Genomic DNA, 22,364 nt, shown 5'->3' on the forward strand with positions numbered 1-22,364 from the left:
GCGAGACGCACACGTACAATGATTTTCAAGACTCCAGAGAGTTGCGACCAGAGGACGAGACGCGATACGTAAATATATGGGCGGATTAACACAAAGTAAACACACCGCACTGACACTTTGGATTACGATTACAGACACAGTAGAGTTAGAGACAGTTCGATAAAAGGTCGGTAGTTCTAGCCGTCAGAATAAAACTAATTTTCAATATTTCATCACGATCTAGGTCCGTCGCATAGACGAACAAGATATCGAATTAAGCGCAAAAAATTTGAGTTACCGTAGAGAAGGAAGGTGGTGACTAATTGCAGTGAAACCCGAAGGAAAGACGCGAAATTTGACGAAGTTAAGTTGACACGTTTATCACTCTAGCACTCACACATGCACACACGCAACACCAATTACAGCTTACAATTGTGTGATCCACAAGTGCACGACGACTTGTTTTTCACATTGGTGTCGCCGTAAACTCTGTACAGGTACTTCTTCCATTTGAATACTCAGTTTTTCAACACGTATTGAACCAATGTCGATTTTGATCAACAAATAGCAGCAAAGTTGAATTTTTTTATTGAGGGAAAAGAAATCTCTGCTGGTTAATAACTGTTGTAAGAAACAATTTTTCAAATAAAACAACCCGGCGTGGAATGAAATTGAAGAAGCCTAATTAAAATTTTGCACGGGTTTTAAGCGGTTTGAAACGAAGAATTTATATCGAAGCTTTTATTCATAATTTTATTCTCTTGTTGTTAGCATTTATCAGCAAATCACCGTAGCTCACGAACGTAAATATAAGTTTTAATTAATTTCCGAGAGAACTTAATTTTTTTTTTTTTTTTTTCATCGCCAAATAATCTTGTTTCAGTTAGTTCATCGCCTGTGCGCAACAATGATTGAGAGGCAGCAATGGATCACGAGTTTACTTACCCTTCACTAAATTCATGCCCAAGAGGAGCAGTAAACAGAACAGAGAACGAAAAAGACCATGGAAACTCTACAATACAAAATGCAAAGCCCAACCCTGATGATCCCGGAAGCTTACGACAGCCGTAAATTCGTCTGGGTAAGTGTTGCACTGATTGTAAAAACTATACAGGAACGGTGATTGATTTCGATGCAAAAATCATCATCGGTTACCGATAAGCAAGAAATTGAAATGGTGGTGAAACAGTTCGAAATACTGAATATTTTCGTTTGGTACAAGAAAAAGTTTCATTTTTCGTGCAGAGTTATATTTATTATACACTGGAGTTATATGGATGTGTAACGAAATCTGAACTTTGCCCATTTGTCAAGGTTCACCAATTCCGCGACACCGATTTTGCGAACAATCTTTTCGAAGAACGGTGATATTCACTAGCGTAAAAAACGCGCAAAAAGCACTTCTGGCGTAAAAACCTTTCATCGCCAAGTACATTAAAAATCAATTCTCATCGTTTATCAAAAAAGATCGAAATCAGATACTACCGCCAAGTAGATGTTTCTGTAATATTTTCGCCGGGTAGGTCAAAGTCTTCTGCTCACAGTATAAAAGACAGTGACATGTGTCGGCTTCGCGCGCGTTCATATTTCTTTTTAATGAACTTGACGCGATCGACGATCGCCGATTTCGATTCCCATTTTTATTCAAGCGACAAAGCGTTATCGTACGTACATCATACGTCGTTTGAATGACATTATGAAGTCGCGGAACGTAACACTGCGCAACTTTGCTTTTGCGCTATCCAGCTCCGTGATTTCCCCGCAGTTGATGCTACGCGACAGCATACGTATGTATGTATGTACATAAATATGTGCGTCTACATATGTATATACAATTATACAGGTATACATAGCATCATCGGTATCCTTATACATGCATGTATGTACATGCAGGCGCCGCGTGAAACTTTTCTATACGAAATTTTGAACACCGTGTTGGAAACTCTTCGCGCTCTCAGCCTCATTCCATGCATAACGACTCAAATAGGTGTACACGCGTGTGTTGAGTGAATTCACGTGTACACGTTTTTTCATCGATGCGAAATTAGTATATTCGCGCAGTGTGCGCACAGCTGCTTCCATACCTGAATTCTTATTCCCCTTTATGTAGCGTATACTATTAGCTTGCACCATCTAAGGTCAAACGAAACGCGCGTATTATATTATACATATATATGTGGCATATGTATACTCGTTGCGCACTGCGTCTGTTGTACTCTGTATATTATGCATGGACAATACATAAGTCGGTCTGTAGGTTATGGCACAGAAATTCGAAAGGTGATTCGGTTTTTTATTCCGGATTGTACGTAAGGTTTGGACTGTGGTTTTCTTCCTCTCTCGTATTTATTTGGCAGTAGAATTTTTTCATCTGTGGAAATATCAATAATTTAACGTCGTATGGATTTCGATATTCTTGTTATAAAATCCTAATTCACGTGGATATTATCATATCAAAAACTTGAATTATACTTATTCGTTGAAATCGAAGTCTTTATTATTATAGAGAAATTAACACAATACGTGCGACTTTCTACGTGGCGTTCGAATTTAAGCATTATCAGCAGCCTTTTTAACTGCAATTCCTTTCACATTCATTTAACGTTCGTTTTAACTGCAGGTTTAAACGTAAAGTTGTAAAATCTGTACGTAGAAACTTTGGGAAAGAAAAAATTTCCTGCATGGATATATATTTTACACAATAATTTGAATATTCAATATAACGCAAATAATCGGTCAAGATATCACGTTTCTTGAGTTTCTAGCACAATGATTAGCATACCGAATATCAATGGAAATTCTTGTTCCACCTTACCTGACCTTGAGAATCTGTCGAACGCTTCTCGTTAGAATCTTTCTGCTGCCGTAGTGCCGGTTCGATTCATTTGAAATTTATGCAAATTGATGATCGACCGACTGATTCATCAGTACCTCGCGTTGGTCCTTATGTAACGAACATAAATATATTAGCTTTATACACTCACCGACCGCGTTGATTAAGCACGAGCTGTTATAACCGCGAGCGAAAAGGTGCGGCGGCGCTAAAAGATACGAGTGGGGTGGTCGAATCTGTTCACATAGAGAAAATGGTAAAGAGAGAGAGAGAGAGAGAGAGGGATGATATGATATATGACATGTATCTAATGTCTAATGCCCCAGTACGCTTTGGGAAAAACTGAAATTACCTGTACAAGTATCAGTATATGACCTAAACACAATGCTACAAAATATGCAATAAAAGCAGAAATATACAAAATTAGTAACAATAGTAATAAGAAACCAGAATACCAGATTATCACTTTGCTATAACCTGAAACTTATAAAAGTTGGAATAGTTTTCGGATATAAATTACTTTTTTTCAATAAACTCCGATGTTAAGCACTGTATAATGGATTACGATGAGTATCAAATACAATACAAGAGAGAGGGCGGGAGGGAGGGAGGAAGAAAAAAAGGTCATGTATATCGCGGTATCTTTACAGAAATGATTATATCGCGAGTAGGTGTATTCCTACAACCGGATAAAGCCGGTTTCGTTGTCAATGAAGAAGAAGAAGAAGAAGAATAAGATGAGAAAAACTGAAAATAAAAAGACAGAGAGAATATGTACGCGGAAAAAAGGAAAAGCATAAAACAAGCGTCGCGTCGGCAAATATGAACAAAGTCTGAGACAGATAAGCTGTACACTGTATACATGTATACATGTTTCGTGATTAATGGGAGAGACGAATGATACAAAAAGTGTTCGCAATGTCTCAAGAGAGAGGAGCCATGTGGGCAAAGAGAGAAAGAGCAAGAGAGAACGTGCTGTTCAAAGCCGTTGGGTATGCATACGCAATAGTTATAAAGCGAGCACCCTGAAGAGCATGGCAGCAGCCGCAGGAGCCGCGGCACATGTCGAGATAACGAACAAACAAAGTCTCTCGCGATAAATAATTCATATATTCGATTATCAGTCGTCTTGCATCTGCATAATTTCCGCGCGTCTAAGAAAAAGGGAGAGGAGGAAGCGTCTAGGCGTTTCGATACAACTGAATTGTGCAGATTCGCGCGACTTTTTCGAGCCACGTGCATCCGTCGTCGGTTCAAATGTTGCGAAAATGAATTTAGTTTGAAATTCCTCACAATGCGTTCCGCGATCTACGATATAGATTTGGCGGAGTAATTTGCAAAACTCGAGGAATAAATAACCGCGTCGCGTGCGCAAAAACTGACGACGCAAACCAGCGAATAACTGCTCGTGAGTTGGAGGCTTGCGTTGCCTGCATACGTATATATATATACGTACGTACGTCATGTAATAGAAAGAACCAGCGTTTGCCTGAATTCCATGAATGAACGACGACGCAGACTCCGAATGTGGGGTGAATGCGTATTGATACGTACACGTTATACATATATTTTTATATATACATGCATATACATATATATATATACATATAAATCGAGTCGGTCGACGCATAGCGGTAATTTTACTCAATGGTCGTGTAAGCCGAGAGTGCGATAATTACCCACGCATGCAGCAGTAGCAGCGCGGTTTCAAAACACCCACACTTTTACGGCTCATCGCGTGCAAGGTATCAGTTAGGTACAACAGACCTATACCTACTAATATACGAATTATGCTCGTACAATACCTGCAGGACGTCGACGACGGACGCCCGACGCTAACGGCCGGCCAAGGGTCTAATTTTAGGCGTTGGTCGTCGGTTAGAAAAGACCGAGACTAACAGACGAGCCTAAACAGCGCCGTACACACACACGTACGTACGTGCATACGTACAGCAATAAAGAGAGGCGAAAGGGAGAGGATGCCTCTCGGAGCGACCGGATGTAGTGGGCCGCTTCCGGCAACGCGACGGCCAGCTGAGCCCCGCGTCTGACGGACGACGGCTGCACCAGAAGGCGAGTCTGCAGCCTCCGTCGGGCGTCTCGGAGGAACAAGAAGGGCGAAGGGAAGGGCGGATCATCGCGTTACGACCGCGCGATAACCTGACCCGATCCACGCGACGTCGTGCCCTCTTAAGTAAAACGGTAATTCCGGTCAGACGACGCCCACGCGACGTAGCATCCGGCGCTGCAGCAGCGCTTCGGGATCGAAGCATCGGCGAGATGCGCATCACTTCCGTCATGTTACGCGTAATATTATGATCGGCGAAATATGCTCGACGCTCGTGACGTTGCATCCCTGGATTAAACGACGGTCGTGCCGAGCCTACGTAGGTGCGACAACAAGCGTGTCAATGTCGAGTCAGTCGCCGCACGGATCCTAATTAATTGCATAGAATTCGCAACCGGGCTGAAGGCTGTGACGGTCGCTTGACGATAACCCAGAATTGACTCGATTAGCCTGCGATAATCATCGTGTCGAAGGTATAGTAACGTTGCCGTAACGATTCATGTTGAGGAAAAAACGCTATTTCGCGAATTTGGAAGGGTTTGAGATTCGGAAAACATTTTATAATCTTAGTTCCTTCAAAATTATTGTAAAAATAAGAAAATATGTGATTCTTTATGATCGCAATGTTTCGTTACGATGACGTCACTCACAACAACCTTGTCAATAATCGCGGTGTCCTTGCCGGATTACTATTTTATAACTAGGGTTTGGAAAGCATTTTGATAAGTGTGATAATACGAAGATCCGAATTAGATGGCCGGTCTAAATACCCCTGTGACGAAATCTCCCCGATAAAATCTCCTCTTGGGTTTCGAATTTATTATAAATAAAGAAAGATGAAAAATACATAAATATGTAAATAAATAAACAACTCTACGAACATTAATAAACTATAATTATATTGCGGAAGGGGAAATTTGGTCAGAGGAATTTTGAAGAAGGATGTTGTCGATGGGAACCTCAGAAATAACGTCTGTATACATGCGTGTGGTTTGATATGGGATAACTTAGCGTTTAACGGGATTGGAAATGATTAACGCTCGTACGAGTATGTATATCTATTCGAAGATCGGGTGTGTATAATAGAATATAACAGTAGCTGCTTATAATAATCCGCGAATTTGCGGATAATACCGAGATGTGCGAGTTCAAGGAAATCCTTCCAGGTGCTTACTCATCGATTCGAACGAGGCGTTTATAACGTACCGTGACTGTGAAATTTTCTATATTTATATACACGTGTAGTCGCATGCTTTTAGCGTGATGTTGCGAATTTCAAAGAAACTCTCCAATTTCTCCGCGTCTCTCTTTAGCGCTGTAGATCTGCATGTCGCGCGGCCAGGAAATAGCTATTTTTATAACCGTCCAAAGGCAATTTTACCCCGGACTACCGGAGGATCACGGCACGATCCCATCCATCGGCTGACCCAAGACGGCGCTTTGACGAACCTCGACGAATACCGCGCGACGATAAAACGGAACCGTTTACGTAACGCGATTCGATGGAATTGCGTTGAACTTTGGGGTCATGGAGGCTAACCGAGCGAGAGGACGAAGAACGAAGAACGAAGAACGAAGAACGAAGAACGGCCGGCTGCGGAGTCAGCTGGCAAACCGACCAGCCAATTGGTCAGGGTCAATTTCTCGACCGACTAATGCGATACAATCTGGCAGAGCTACCGCCTCGTTGACCCCGGGCCTGCATCGTCGATCCTCGGAGCTGACGACGAGAGAAAGTGTTTATAAGAGACGTTATAACTGACACTATGGAGGACAATTTTTACACGCGACGAAAACGAGAGCGGATCGTTGGAGGTCTGCGAGTGATGCAGGTCGGATCTGTGATTATCGGGACTAAGGATTATGGTGGTTTCACCGGGGGGTCAGGTCGCCGATTTAACCCTCTGTGTGTACACTGGCGCTTTGAAGGCACGGTCGAAATTTCAAACTCACATTTCCCGTTTTCAAATTTGATTTTCTCTTAACTTTGGCAACTTCCGGGCCGTATAGGAGGTACTTGGAGAAGTGATCCAAGTTTTTTTAGATTTTTCGAAAACCCGAGTGTTTCTTTGATCGTTTTGATGCTAGGGTTTGTGCTCAGTTAAGCTGAGTTATATCTAAGTTATATATAAGTGATAACCTACTTCGAGAATGAGTTCTAAAGATCTAAAGAAAAATATCCAGGTATTGTTTAAGCTCTCTCAGTTTTCCTAATCAAAATTACCACGACTAAGGGACTCTACGAGGAGTTTGAAAGAGGTTCGGGGTGAAATTCACCTCCGGTGACCAATTCGAGTTAATTATCGTATAAATAATCGGATAATTTGCACAAAAACATGAGCTCAAAATCCGTCTCGCAGCAAACTAACCCACAGAAAAAATCTGGGAGATATCGACGAGCACTATAATTTAAGAAAAAATTCCAAATCTGTTCTAGATTTCAAGATTCAAAATTATCCTGAAGTTCGGAAATATTATCAAATCTGCCACGCGACTTCGTGCGGAAGAAGATAATTCACTATAATAAAAAATAATTCGTAGTTTCAATAAAGCCGTGCAACAATAGTTTATTAGCGAACGTTTCGCAAGCACTATAGCCAAGTGATCCGTTCCGATGTATCAAAACTTGCACAATATTGCTGCACTCAGCTGTTTTGCAAAAAAGTGCTTTTGCCGCTACTACATCAGCACTAAGAATAAAATTCCCTGGTGCGTCAAATTATTCTTTTCCGTACGTCGTCGGTGCATCTTGAAAACGGCAAATCACTTATGAATATTCAAATACGTAATAAACTCACCTGGTGTTCTGCGCAAACTCCAGAGCACTGGAGGGTGCACGGAGGGTTTACCCGCGGAGGCAGCCAGTGTGACTGCGTTCCGCGTACCTGTAACAAAAAAAGAAAAATAATCCGATGAGCATGGGGATTGCAAATGCACAAAAACTCAGACATCGAAGAAATCGGTGCCCATAATAATCGGCGTCGCCGACTATTCGCGTTATCCATCACTTGGAAATACCTGCAGAAGCGATCGCGACGAACAAAGCCGGGGACCAACGCTCCCAGACGTCGGTGGGCATCTTTCCCTGCAGATGTTCTTCGACGGCACGCTCTTCGGAAGGAAGTGACGGTGCGCCGGGGTTCGAGGCACGCCTTCCCCTACCCCTTACGGGGGAGTTTTGCAGGGGTGGGTGTACGTCCCAGGGGTGAATAGTGTGTATGGTATTCGCGGACCCCGTAACCAACCACGGGAGCCATAAGCGATTAGCCATAATGGCAGGGCGCGTGGCGTGCAAGATTCGTGCTATCCTTATCTTACCTCGCTCGCTTATGTTTATCCTTATCCTTATACTTACACTTATACTTATACTTATATTTATACTTATACCTTACCTATCTAGCCCACTTTCGTTCGCCGCCGAGCATCTTGTGCTCGTCAATCTAATGGCTCGGCTATTATATCGAAATACCAAATGGAATTATGAAGGTATATTTACTCCCGCAAGGCACGACATGACTCCGCCTTATAATACCCCCGTGGCAATCGACTCGCGTTACAAATACATTATGAATTACACCCCCGGTATATACCATGTATTATATACATATATGTGTATAGCTATAATTATTACATAAACGTAATAATTGGAATGGTGTTCTTCGGAAGATTACCGCAGACGCTTTTAGAGATACAGTTGGTTTCACGCCGGGAATTAACGCCTTCGTTAATTATCGTCGATCCATCGCCTCGCGCCTTCCTCTAGGCTCATAGTCACAGTCTTTTCACAATCATATTATACCATTTATTGGCAGCTGAATAGAGAGAAAAATAACGGCGCGATACTCGGTGAGTAGTTAATATATGCCCCTCGTATCTATGCCAACTTATTGTTAGTCCGACGCGACGTATTTACGTTCAAACATTTATACAGGTTCGACGTTTCACTACTCGTCTAAATCTTGATGGGAAAAACTAACGCATCCATGGCATCGGTATAATTCGTGCAAACAGATGGATCGTCCTAAATACCATCAATAATAGCTCACCAAATTCGACGAGTTGTATAGAAAGAAAATAATGATGATGATGGTGATGATGATTGGATAACAATAACAGTAATAATTGTTCGCGTAAAATAAATATCACAAGGTTCTATGGCGATGAAACTTGGAGGGAATTGTGAATGCCTGTAAAGTGGTGGAAAAAATTCAACTAACGAGTGCGGTTATTTATCATCTAAAACTGTACAAGCACACGTGTGTTATGTACCACTTAATTTCACATGAAAAATAAATTGCTTTTTTTTTTTTTTTTTTTTTTTTTTTTTCTTAAAGCCTTCTCACTTTGCCTCCGGAATAGGGACGACGTTAAAACTCTTTTCCATCCTTTTCGCGTGTATTGGCATTACATTAGATCACGTACCGTGTTATGAAGATAGATTAGCGTTTGAGTCTCGATGGCATCATTCTTGTACACATAATTACGCTGCTCAGTTTTATGTTGCACCTGTATATATATATATTTTTATATGTACATTTATAAAAATGTACATTGTACGTACATACATCAGCGAATACATGCCTGATTGCCCGGGCAGAAAATTTGGGACACGCGTGCAATTAAAAACTTTCGAATTGTGTGTTCTAAAATGTTAATCTATTGTTAATTAATGGAGATTATTATTGAAAACGACAAAAATCCATTCGACTCAACGCTTTTGCAGTGCATGATACATTACTGACCGTGGGAAGTATCCCCCCCCCCCCCCCCCCGTCGCGGTTTTTTCCACTGTTCCTCAAAACTATCTCAATTTCGAGAAGAGGACCTTTCGAGGATGGAGTGAGGAGAAACGAAGGTTTTAAATTTCAAGGATCTTTTTCCCCGAAAGCCTTTCGTCATTGTCCTATTATTCTTAACAAGCGCCGGCTGTCGTACACGGACAATGAGTAAATGCCAGCGGAAATCAGACGTCAGCAACGAAGATGAGCGGACGGTGACAAAGATTAAATTAATCTTCCGGAGCGGAAGTAAATTGAGCGCGGTTCGGGTAATGAAATTATTTGGCGGTTGGAAAGATGAAAGACTCAAGCCGCCGCCGCCGCCACCGCGGTTATAATCGAGCTATAATCGAGCTTGCGAACATTTCCTTCGCAGCACGAAACGGCAAAACGACTCTTCCTGGATACTTGAAATTCGCAATTCTGATTCAACACTTTTCCGTGCCGTACTTTTTTGTATTCCCTCGAAGATAATACTGACAAAGTGCGAACGAACGGCGAGTCAACAAGATTCGCGTACGAGTCGTTTCTCCTTTGACAAAAGCTTTTCAAACAAAAAATGCTTCGACGTACGTGATCAAGTATCCCTTCTTCGCAGATTACGAGCGAATGATTTACTACCGGCTTCGCCCACATCGAGTACATGGAAATGAATCACCCTCGACACCAGAACGAAATGGGGTAGTTAGAACAAACCGAGACGGTCGTTTTACTGGCTTATTACTTTCTCACATTTCGCGTCCGTTTATTATATTCTCGGAAGAATGACGATCATGCGATCAGAGGAAACCATGGAATCCAATTTGAAACGCAGTACAGAATGACACTGAGTTTATTAGGTGTTGTTCACTTTTGAGAGTGGTTGTGACAATCCTGTAATAGTTTAATGATACACTCAAGCCTCGACTCAAGTGAATGAAAGACTTGGAGATGTGAGGAAGAAATTTTTAGCTGACTCAAAAATGTTGTGACTATAGTTTTTTAATACACCTGTGCATATGTACACGGCCAATTTACAATCATCCTGAGCATTTGCTGCGTACCACATAGATACATACGAATCATAACGCGCACAGCATAAATTTCCATCTACCAACTCGTATAAATGCTATAAAATAGTGCGTAACAGTGCAATGACAATCCTCCCAACACTGCTGCGAAAACCTCCGAGTAACGGTAGTAATATAACAATGATAATGGCGTGGTAGTAAAAATCTATCACAATAATAATTGTAATCATGATGTCGTTACCCTGCATTGATTGATAGGCCAAATAATATCGCTGCAGATGTAATCAATTCCTGACGAAACTTATCCCAACTATTCTTAAACTAAAGCATAATGCTTTTAACCAGACCGAATGTCAGTTTCACCAAAATTGTATACGCAAGCAACTGTATATTACGTGAGTCGTAAAAAAAGGAAACGCATGAATTTTCACGGGTGAATATTACTTGAGGGTAATTGTACCTTTCGTACCTGTTAGGTATAAGCAGGTACGCAGAAATTTGATTGTTTGCTTTGCAAATAGGTGTATGTATAGGTATATATAATACATGTCACCGCATAATCATACAGATTGTATGCGCGAGATAAACACCAAGACTTTACCAAGAATGTAGTAAGAGAAATTTGTCAAAATATTATTCTGTACTGATTCACTTTAAGGAGATAAAAATCCGAGTCAATATTATACACAAGCATAAGCTCGTTCTACATCCAGCTTGTGTGTGTGTTATATCTGAGGTACCGTGACGTCAATCTATTGTTTGATCAGGCGTGAATCGCGAGACCAGATCCAAATCAGCACTTTCAATCAAACTACGATGAATTTTCAGCGACTGCCTCCACCTTTCCCTCGCTCTTAGCCACCCTACGGGAATCCGGGAATCCGGGACTCTGCAACGGCGTATCCTTCATCATATTGCACGGAGTGTGTCTAATTACGTCGTGGCGTATGAGTCACGTAAAGGTGACGGTCTACGTTGCGAAAATCAGCCTGGCACCCGTGGTTTAACAAGAAAACAGCATCGGCCAATAACCGTGACTCAGGAATCGCAGTGTTCCGCGAATTTCTCGTGGTTTTGTTGCACAGACTGCAATGGCATGCCCGTAAAACATGATCAATGCCTATTGCCAAGTGCCGATCCGTTGCCGATCCGTTCCGATTAACTTACACAGCGAAGCAGAAGGAATTCATTTTTTACATTCAGCTGCAGTTTCTTTTTTTCGGTTCCGTTTTCTCGCCCAATCATAATACATGGAACGTCATATTATCTCGGCGTCTATAAATCATACAGCGTGCTATTATACGCGAGAAAAAAATGATGTACCTATAGGTATATGCAGTGGGTGAGCTGAGAGGAAGAAAAAAGTTATTCGGAGAAAGTTTAAGCCGACGACGCGCGACGAACGTCTAGATTCGTAAGTATTGTCCCAACTCTGAAGAAGATTCATTTATTCGCTCGGGATCGAAAAGTCTGCGAAGACAACTTAATGCGATCGAGGAATTTGCTGGGAGCTGCGCACGTTTTTATACCTTTTCAAAGTGTATACAAGGAGATAAACGCTTCGAAGAACTTTATTAATTAGCATTCAACATTCAATCTCTTCGACAGGCAGCTACACTGCCACGACAACCGTAATCATCTCAATTTTTTTCCGTCACCCTCGAATGTCGAACTTGACGCCGGAGCAATTTTTCCGCGGACTTTTTATTGTCCCAAACAGATGCCCAATATCCGTTGCTATATGGAATACGGCGCGTCAAAGACGTCGACGTGATCGACGAAAGGAAAGGGTATGTCAGTGTCGGCGAGTTCTATTTACAGCGAAAAAAAACTCTGACGCATTTAATCGCGAAGCGTTATATCCGCCGAACTTTTTCAACTAAATATAAAAATGTGAAAAGTTTGTGGAAATTGTAATTCCTACAACATCTTTCGAGAGCGTTGGAATTAGCTGCTCGTAAAACTGACTCCGATGTACCCATCTCAGGTCAATATTACACGTAAACCGATGGGAGATCGTAATTTTGGCGATGGGATAGCAGAAAGCTTCCTGGTGAAATCAACATGCTTTTTCCATTTCGAAAATGGGTTTCTCCCCGCGAATAATATCCTTCGGCCATGCAAGGGCTTCCGATTAGGTATATATAATACATGGGAGTAAAGTAAATTAAATTTCCGAAAGTATAGATAACGCCACCGCCATGCGCGTTAACCACGTGGCTCGATACATGAAAATAAATGCGACTTGGCCAGCGTCGTCGGGCCGACGAGAAGAACACGAAACTCGCTGACGTCGAGTTGAACCGGGTTTGACGTAATAAAAATCTATTTATGTCAATTCCGAGATCGTGACCGTCGATTTCCTCCACTCGTTCGGAGCTTCTTCAGCTCATAGCTCAGAAAACAGCCGCGTTCTGATCGGGCTCCACCCCCGGGACGCAACTTTGGATTATTTTTCCTCGCCGCTTGATTCCCGGATCAAAGTCCCTCTCCAGCTGCCGGCGTGGTGGTCAAAATCGCCTCGCGTCACCGACGAGTTCTTAATTAACGTCAAACTCGACGCTTCGGGCTTCCAAGATTGGTATTTTCGTACCATAACCGAAACGTCTTCGTGTATACACGCCATAAGTGCGAGCACTGCGTACTAATGTTGGCAAGTAACGAAAGCATGGAGAGAAAGAAAACGAAGAATAGAAAAGCTCAATGAGGAGAAAAGAATCATGAGGATCGCAATGCCTGCGTGGTGTGAGTGTAAGCTTCTCGAGGTAATCGCATAACACTCGATCTTTGATTGGGACGATCATATATACCCGAGTGCCAAATAAGTAACGAGAAAGGTCGTCGGGCTCAAGACGATCGCCGGTTTTTTCGGGGCATTCAAGGTGCAGCAGTTGTCTTTTCACCCGGCGATAAATCAGCCGCGTAGTGCCGACGGAATGCGAATTCAATATCAACTCTTTCAAATATCGTTTAGTCCCTGCGGCTTGGTTTATTTTCGGAGTAAGCCCCGGCTGTCGCCCAGTTCGCGTATCGAATTATAATTATTAAGTAGCATAGTAAACATAACATATTACAGTAGTTTAGTTTTTGGTATTGATAATATATATATTGATGAAATTAAAACCGACACGGCACCTCCGACAGCATTGTCGATTACACGGGGCTTACTGAAGCGTGCATTCCGCTACGAGATGGCCGGGTGGAAAAAAACGCCTGCATACCTGAGACGGAGAATCCACGGACTGACGGGCGCCAGGATTACAGCCACGGGTGTGTTATTATACTGTTGCATAAGATGGCTATACAGCCGTCAACCACCAGGACCACTGACTAGATCGTGTAATAGCCTGTAGAGCTTGTACGTATCCATTAATGATGTGCTAGCTGCAAAAACACTGATCAACGTCCAATGATTATACCCGCTGATTGATTTACTCGCTGTAATAGGCCAGGCCGGTAGGAATTCCTCTTTATGCGCGCGTATCTTCTCGGTGTGTCAATTGGTTTAATACCACAGCATGCAAAGGATGCGACTTTGCAGGCTGCGTAATACCTATTAATTCAAGGTGTGAGAAGGAAGGTTCGGTAGCTGCACCTCTTCAAACGCGAGATTGTGACCGATGACTCAAGCGGAGAATTTTGAAATTCACCTCTTGGACTTCTCAAAGGTTGAATAACGAGTCAGCAGCTCTGATAAAACTAACCGGAAAAATCGTCGGCTTAAGCTCTGGCAGTAGGTAAGTCATGAGCTCGGTGAGTAATCGGGGAGTTATTAAATTAATTCAAAAAGAGAGAGATAGATACAGAAATAGAGATAACACGTTTTCGTCAGGCTAACTTATCGTGATGAGGTATCATCAAAAAATTCTATGAAGCCCAAGCACCCAGCTTATGTTATTTCGACGTAGAGATACTTAATTCACTCTCGTATAATGCGGCAATAAACTCAGTAATCAGTACCAAGTACTCGTGATATGCAAACCTGTATTACACAACTGTATGTTAGATCGATCGATTGATAGATAGATAGAATGGTTCTGGTAGATGCGCCAAAATTCGTCTGTGCAACGTCTCGCGTGTTCTTTCGCTCCCATAACAATTCTACACATCGTTAATCCCACTGTAATATCATTTTTGCACGCAGCTTGAAACGATGACTCAAACAAATCATCGCGTTGATCTACTTTGTTGAAAGTATAATTTGCAGTTCGTTATTCCCCTGTATAATAACACATGGCGCTAGCTTTGTCCAACAATTGTTCTCACCGGTGAACTTCTTTTTAAACTAATCGATTGATTGCAGGAAATTTTTCAAGATTCCTGTAAATTCTAGGACGAATTGTGAGTGTGAAACTGAAAGTTTGGCATCGCCTTCGCGTGTATCAACGTGTCGGTGCGTCGATTGAAAAGCGACGTTGAAAAAAGCTCGAATGAGATGAACGTGTGTGTATATCTGACATAATGCTCGAATGTGATAAAACGGAAACGGACGTTACATCATTCGGATGGGGCCGCCTGCAGACAATAAGTGAATGAGGTCCGCGTAAAGCGCTCGGCATGTGGTAATGTGCCCTGGTATATCCGGCAGTGATGACCAACGTCGTGGGCGTTTCCGCGAGACTAACAGGACTAGACTGACCATCGTTTCACCGTCGAGGACCTCAAAATCCCACCTCGGATGACATACGATTCTTATTCGAGACTCGAGAATTTCTCTAGGTATACATTACAATCAAACCGCAATCAAAGGCGACGGAATTATCAACCCGCGATTGATATTCCTCGCGAGAAAGACATTAGCCATGAAATGACAGATAGCACGGATAACGCATGATTAGTATTTGAAGAACCGATAACTACGTTACGCCTTCTCCGATTCGTATATATCTTAGATCGTTTTTTGGTAACGAACAGCACAATGCCACCGAACCGCGAACGTTCTCCGAAGCTTTGATTCGGGCGCCATGGACGACCTGTACGTGACCGAAAGGCATTATGGGCGATTATAATGACTCGACAAGGTGGCAATAAACCCGGAAAATCCGACCAACGATCATCCGCAGGCAGAAAAGTATACTTTTCCTCAATCATTGCCGTGATCAAGATTCTAGATTTATGTGTTACTGTTAATGGGACAGACTGCAAATGAGCTTTAAGAAAACGTGACGCTTGTGGGTCAGTGCACGCGCGGAAAATATTTCCGCATCCGCATCCGAATATTCGCATGTTTCTTGACATTCGCATTCGCATTCGCATCTGCATTTTGAAAATACTTTGCTTATAAAAATTGTGAAAATCATATGAAATAAGACAAAAAATATTAGTTTTATAATTTACTTTTATTATGACAGTTTGTTTGAACACACGTTTGAATTACACTCTAACCACAAAATTAACTTGTTTTCTTAATTGTAAACTATGTGACTGGACTGTGGTATACGTATGTGGCCTTGAACGCAAGGAACCCGCAATCAAAATTGCGGCGTGTTATTGTTGCGAAGATTGAGTTGAGCTGCAGAAACTCTCGCGGTCCATTTCTATATCTTGAGCGAATGATGCGGCACTCCGGCTGCATGGCTGCACGACCTGGTTTCGAAAATGTCTGATTCGATACGTTGGCGCCTGGCCCGAGTCGCGACTGGAAGGCACCAAAACGTTGGTCTGAGGATCGTTGCGGTTGTGAGTTAAAAATTAATCGAGAATTCTGGATTTCTTCGAGACAATCCGAGACGCGCAACTTAAAGGGAGGTGGAAAAATGGCGGAAACTCGGAAATGTAATTTTCGAACAACGTTAGGTACTTATAGCTCTGCGGCTTATGATACGAGCAACAGCAACGAAAAAATTTCCGCGTATAATAATTATGATTGGCAGTTTTATCGCTGGACTGCGAGCCATGATCCTTCCCGGTACAATAACATCGATTACGAGTATCAAGACTGACCCACGGATTAATATTTTCATCTGAAAATCATCGGCTACGTGCCAAATTCGAAGTACCAATCTCCGCGAGTTATCTCGGCTCGATGTCACGTGATTTCTGCTGATCGTTGATGCCGTTTCATCGTACACCAGAAACTGTCAGAGGCTGTTTACCGCGATGATCCGCAGTATCCAAAAAGCTTCGCTATCGTTACCGCTCTCACTTCTAATATTGGTTTAAAATTTATCGCCCGCCGACAGAACCGAGTTCAACCTGCTTAGACGTACGCACATATCCCGAGGAACCACGACCGTCCTTCTCACATTTCACTCTGCAGCCGTAGACACGCGGTTCGCAGAAAAATATCACGCGGAAAGCAGCTGGCTTGATAAAGGCAAGGGCTTCAAAGAATTCGCGAGTCGAGCTGAACAAACCCAGCGTGCAGGCGCCGACCAAACCTGACCTGAGATAAGCCAACCAGATCAGACAAAACAGTCAAACAATTAGCAAGATACACAATGCCCCATTTTTTCCAAAAAAACTCTATAACGAAGGCCAGTCAGATGTCGGTCGGAACCAGAGGGGACTTCGATGTATACATGAATACCAGAGAAATACGACCTACGATACGATGCCGTGGTGATTAGAAGCCTTCGCGTACCTACGTTGGTCTTGAGTGATAAGGGACCCCGCATCTGGCAGCATCGGAATGTTGCCTGAACGACGTGGCTTTGGAAGTTGGACTGGAGAAGCAGGCTCGATCCGTAATACAACGGACGCTGGTAGCTGTAGATACCACGAGCGGCATCCTCTCTCTCTCTCTCTCTCTTTCTCTCTATCTTTCTTTCCGAGGATTTAAACATCGCCAAATTGATATAACATTCTTACGATGGTATATTTGACCATGGAAGTAGAGATGCCAATCCTGTTCGAGAATGCAGAACGGTGGAGAGGACACGGAGGAACGTTGATTGCCATTGGATTAAAGTACTCGGAATGATAAACGTGGGGAACTTTGTATAATTATGTTAATATTTCCACGATCCGCTCGGGTCGTTAAGGAATCCGTTAACAGATGGTCGTTCGTCGCTGGTGAATCATTCGTTGAGATACGTGAACTTTCTGCCGATGTTATAACGATCATCGAAAAGCTTTACCAGAGAAAAAATATTTTCAGTGTATATCAGCGTGTATGTCGTTATCAATATTTACGTCGATTTTTAATGCAACCTACAGGTTTTCCGGTTTTTAGTGAGAAATCATAACGATTAATACAACTTTAGCGAGTCTAGAGAAGAAATAAGTAAGATCGGATTAATTCGAAGATACAGAAAATATCAAATCTGACCCACCACTTCAGTGTTAAATTCGCGAACTAAAAGCTACAGCAGCTCTTTAGTAAGCTCGGAGAATGCTGTGCCATCAGACATACAGGTGTGGAAAATGCAGACGATCCAAGTTTAAGTAGTGCAAACCAGCAAGCCGAAGCAGCTCGCGTCGTATCGACGACAAAAAAAATGATCCATTATTTATTATTCTGAAACTGGAATTACTTTGATGGCAGAAAACTCAGTGTTGCGGACGTCGCGTAGCTCGAATGACTGAATCACGACTGAGAAATTCATTACTGTTACTTCATTCCAAGTGGTTGTGATTATTCATACCGTCTACGCTGGAAGAAAATCCAGTTCAATTAATCCATTTTATTTTAATTCACTTCATTTGATTCCGGAACGCGAAATACTTTTTCTTTGGAACGCGAAATTTATTTCAATCGATAATTTCGTTAACTCCGAATTACAATTAAATTACCAGCATATTTGGCGATAATTAATCGATCAAACATTTCATATTTCTGAGAGGCATTGTATTTTTCTCAACAACCTTACACATTATGCATAATATTAATCAGAACGTGTATTGATCGGATATATTATAATTTAATATTCATCTCTCGGTAGATATATGCTTACGATACTTTTATTAAACAAGTTGCTTTCAGACTAAAATACTTGACATGCGAAAAAAACGAGCATTAATTTCGAATCACGAGATTATTCTTATTGCCAAAAAGATTTCCCCCGCTGTTTTGCGATGTAAGAGTTGCAGTTTCCAGTGTCAAAGGTACGCGGTGAGAGTTGAATTTCTCGTGCTAATCAGAGACCTACATTCGCAGATTCGTGGTAAACCCCAGGCTTGACCCCATCTGGCACTATAACTGACAGCGGCTAAGCTATTGCGAGATGCGCAAAGTGATGCCCTGTAGCGGTAGATTAATTAATTGGTATAAATATTTTGCGTACACAGTCAGTAATCTTTTTAAAAATAATACGAGTATTTTCCCATAATGGCGATAAACGTGAATGAAACCAGATTCGTTTATTTTACTGTATTTATTATTTTAAGAAATGGCTAAAATTTACGGTTAAACCAACTCGCTGGTGAAAAATAGAAATATTTTTATCGTCATTAGATTCTTCTGATTTCTGCATTAAATGTGTGATCAAATTCTGATAAATACCATCAATTAAAATTTGTATAATAATTATAAATTCTGTTCGATTGATTGAAAGTATAGAAATTTGATTTCAGTTAATAAGAAAAAGGCACTTAAATATATAATATAACAGTCGCAATTTTTTCTCAGAACGTTTGCTGCCACTGATTTTTACTTTTACTTCTTTTCTTATTTCCTCAACCAGCAATGAAAATTGCAACTCCGTAACCGCGCACGGTTATTCGCACTTTTTACGCGCAGTACATGTACCTTTGCATATAATTAGCGTCATTGGTAAAGACTTGAGCACACATTTTCGCAATGGAGAAACGATAAGATTCCCGAGAACCGTGATATCAAAAGACAAGATAAAGCTATAGACAAGGTGGAACCGTCTCGTTGCCGCGACCTTGCGAGTTCGGATCACCGTCGCACATTCACTAATTTTTTATCGAGCCTTCGTCCAATCCAAAAGTCGCATCCTAAAATTTTTGGTGTTAATATGTGAGGCAGCCGAGGTTTACATATGTATGAATTTTTTTCAATAAAATAAATATATTGATGAGTGATATATCTCTACGTTCGCATATTTGCATGCAGAGTTTACATCCGGTGAAGAGAGAATTTTTTTGCTTTCGCACAGAAACTGCAAGGAGAGCGAATATCTTGCAACGAGCAACGAGCGTTTCGCTACTGACAGAAAAGTCTTTTCTATCAAAGTCCCGCGTCTGCTCGCTACAAATTTTTGGGAAAAAAATTCCATGACATATCCAGTTTTTCCAGGAGATAAAACCTAGTTTTCTTTGAAATTTTCTAAAACTTAAATCGTTCAGACTTTTAACTCTACATTCTATTAAAATTCAATTCGAATTTAGGAAAAATATAGCATAAAAAAAAAGTTAGTTTGAGCCAATTTATTTTCTCGAAAAAAAAGGAAATTTATTACCTCAAAAAATTATTTTTAATTTCTATGATAATTTCTCTGAGAATTCCAGGTTCTTCACGAACCCTTTCAAATACCCTGATATTTCCGGGTTTTCCAGATTTTCCCGGTGTGTGACCACCCTGATTTTGATTTTGGTCAAAACGACGCGGTGCGAAATTCCGCAACAAATAACCACACGAGACGTCATGCTCTACGAAGTGATTCAAACACTATAATTATTGATTAAAATATACCGCCTGCACACGGACTCCCACACATCGCTATACGTAAGTATCTAGTATGACGCCATTATATCCCACTCAGCGCATAATATGAGCAACTGAGATGTGTCAAAATCATAAATCTTTGGCAGAAGTGTTTTATTATCCGTGACGTCACGCTTCCGGTGAGCTATGAAACCGTGTTCCACAAGTTATCTGTGACTCGCGAAAAATATAACTTTATTTTATAGTTTTCCTTGAATATATAACATGCGTGAGAAGAACCTGAAGGTACAGACGCCTTACGCAACGGATTCAGCAGTCTTCGGATGCTAAATAATTCTCATAATGTTCATTCTCTTAATGAAAAACAAAAAAAGAAAAGAAAAGAAAAAATGTGCATCGGTAACCGGTAAGAAAAACTGGGTCGAGGATCTTGCTTCCGAACAATCGATCAATTTAATGTCCAATTTGTGTCGGTCCACCGCAGTGCGTTCATCTCTCGATCAATCTAATCGGAATAGGTAGGCGTACAGCTGTTGACAGAGAATCGGCGAGATAAATTCGGCGTTATCTTGCTTCTCGAGAACTCTCGAGGAGTCACCGCCTTAATAGGAAGCAAATTAATAGCGTGGCCGTGATTTGCAAATCCGTGTAGTCTCGACGCTTGTATTACACAACCGTTGTTTCACTGCCGAGTTAACGTTTGATTGATGGAAGCTATAGCTAGTCGAGACTCGCGATTGGCGGGAAGATTCCTATTCCGATGTAGGTACGAAGCGATACCACGTGAAAATCCAGTCTCGTGCCAGCGAAATTATAAGCCAAGGCGCAAAGTACATATTGCAAATTTTCGCAACGATCGGTTCTGCTGATAGAACCACAGTCACGATCAACTTGTGAAGATTAGGTGCGGCTGCAAAATTCTCAGACAGTAAACTCGAAGCACACAATCCCAGGTTCGCCGTTCGAAAAGTGAGTTCAACGACGCTTCGGTTATCCATAATGTATCAGCTCGCGTGATTCCGTGGCACAATTGCAGCAACATCAGCAACAAAACCGCCCCACTTCTCACCCCGAGCGCCATCCGATACGGCAAAGCAAATACGCAACAATTCCTCTTTTTCCGTGCCCTATCTCGACGCCGTCTTTCCACTCCTTCGCGATGTACTTTATGCATATTATATATATATATATGCATGCCCCTCTTACTATTCGCTCTCTGGAGAACAGCATGCGTTACGACGCTACCTCAGCGGTTATTTCTCGTGTAATAACTCGCTATCTATAAGGATTTTTACTTGAATGAAAAATGTCACTGCATAAATATGCAGCATTATTGTCCCGAATTTCGACAAGTGAATGGCGGTATGATAGAATTTTTTATCAATCTTTTCTTTTTCTGCTCAGATCACTCGCCCATTGGGACTTCATCACCGTGGAAATAACGGAAATAACCGCGATTCTTGAGAGGCTATTGTCCACGCAGGTGCGCAACACAATACTTTTTTCTTCGTCACTTTTCTTTTTCTATTTTACTATTTTCCTTTACCGCCTTGTAGATTGAGAAGTCCAATCAATAATTGTTCCGCCGTTTTAAAACATCGCCAGCTCGTATCTGTCGACAGATAGAGGTCTTTTCTACTCGAGTCTAGTCGTTGTATGTACAGTAGTCAATACGCTTTAGCCTCCGTGAATTACATCATCCTACCACGTATGCACTCATTTACACTAGCGGAAACGAAAGCCTGTATAACTTGTACGAGTCACGTGACTCAGATTTTAGTGAATTTGAGATTCCGTTCACCAACTGCCAATCGAATCAGCCTGACATACAAATTTAAGAATTTTGATTTATTCATACACTGTTTTACGATGTTTAGAAGTTAGCAAAAAGATCCAACGATCCGTAACATTTAAGCAGGAAATATCCCCCTCGAAATTAGAGGGAAAAAAAAAACATAAAAAAATAAGTGAATACAAATGTTTGAATGGATAAGAAAACGGGTGAAAAAAGAGATCCATTAACCTCTGACGTATATTTACAGCGAGCTTTTTGTCCGACAGCACGCATTGCGAGCAACTGTAGGTAACATTACACGAGGAATTTAGGTGCTGAGTTGATGCGAGG

At 41.6% G+C, this 22,364-nt stretch overlaps 1 protein-coding gene and 1 long non-coding RNA gene across 3 annotated transcripts in view; one reads left to right on the plus strand and one right to left on the minus strand.

Moving 5' to 3' along the window:
- The window catches only part of LOC124416470 (dual 3',5'-cyclic-AMP and -GMP phosphodiesterase 11), an 89,863-nt gene that overhangs the window by 41,041 nt on the left and 26,458 nt on the right, over positions 1-22,364 (minus strand). For both annotated transcript variants that reach the window (XM_046897583.1, XM_046897584.1), the window contains exon 2: positions 7,679-7,765. The gene's annotated coding sequence lies outside the window, so the exon portion shown is untranslated. The remainder of the gene's footprint in view (positions 1-7,678; positions 7,766-22,364) is intronic.
- LOC124416472 lies at positions 54-20,397 on the plus strand. Its single transcript, XR_006930773.1, has 3 exons — positions 54-476; positions 863-1,060; positions 20,131-20,397. It is a non-coding gene; the product is annotated as an uncharacterized LOC124416472 (long non-coding RNA).

The sequence above is a fragment of the Diprion similis genome, chromosome 2 (genome assembly GCF_021155765.1).
Source record: "Diprion similis isolate iyDipSimi1 chromosome 2, iyDipSimi1.1, whole genome shotgun sequence".
NCBI classification, from domain to species: Eukaryota; Metazoa; Arthropoda; class Insecta; order Hymenoptera; family Diprionidae; genus Diprion; species Diprion similis.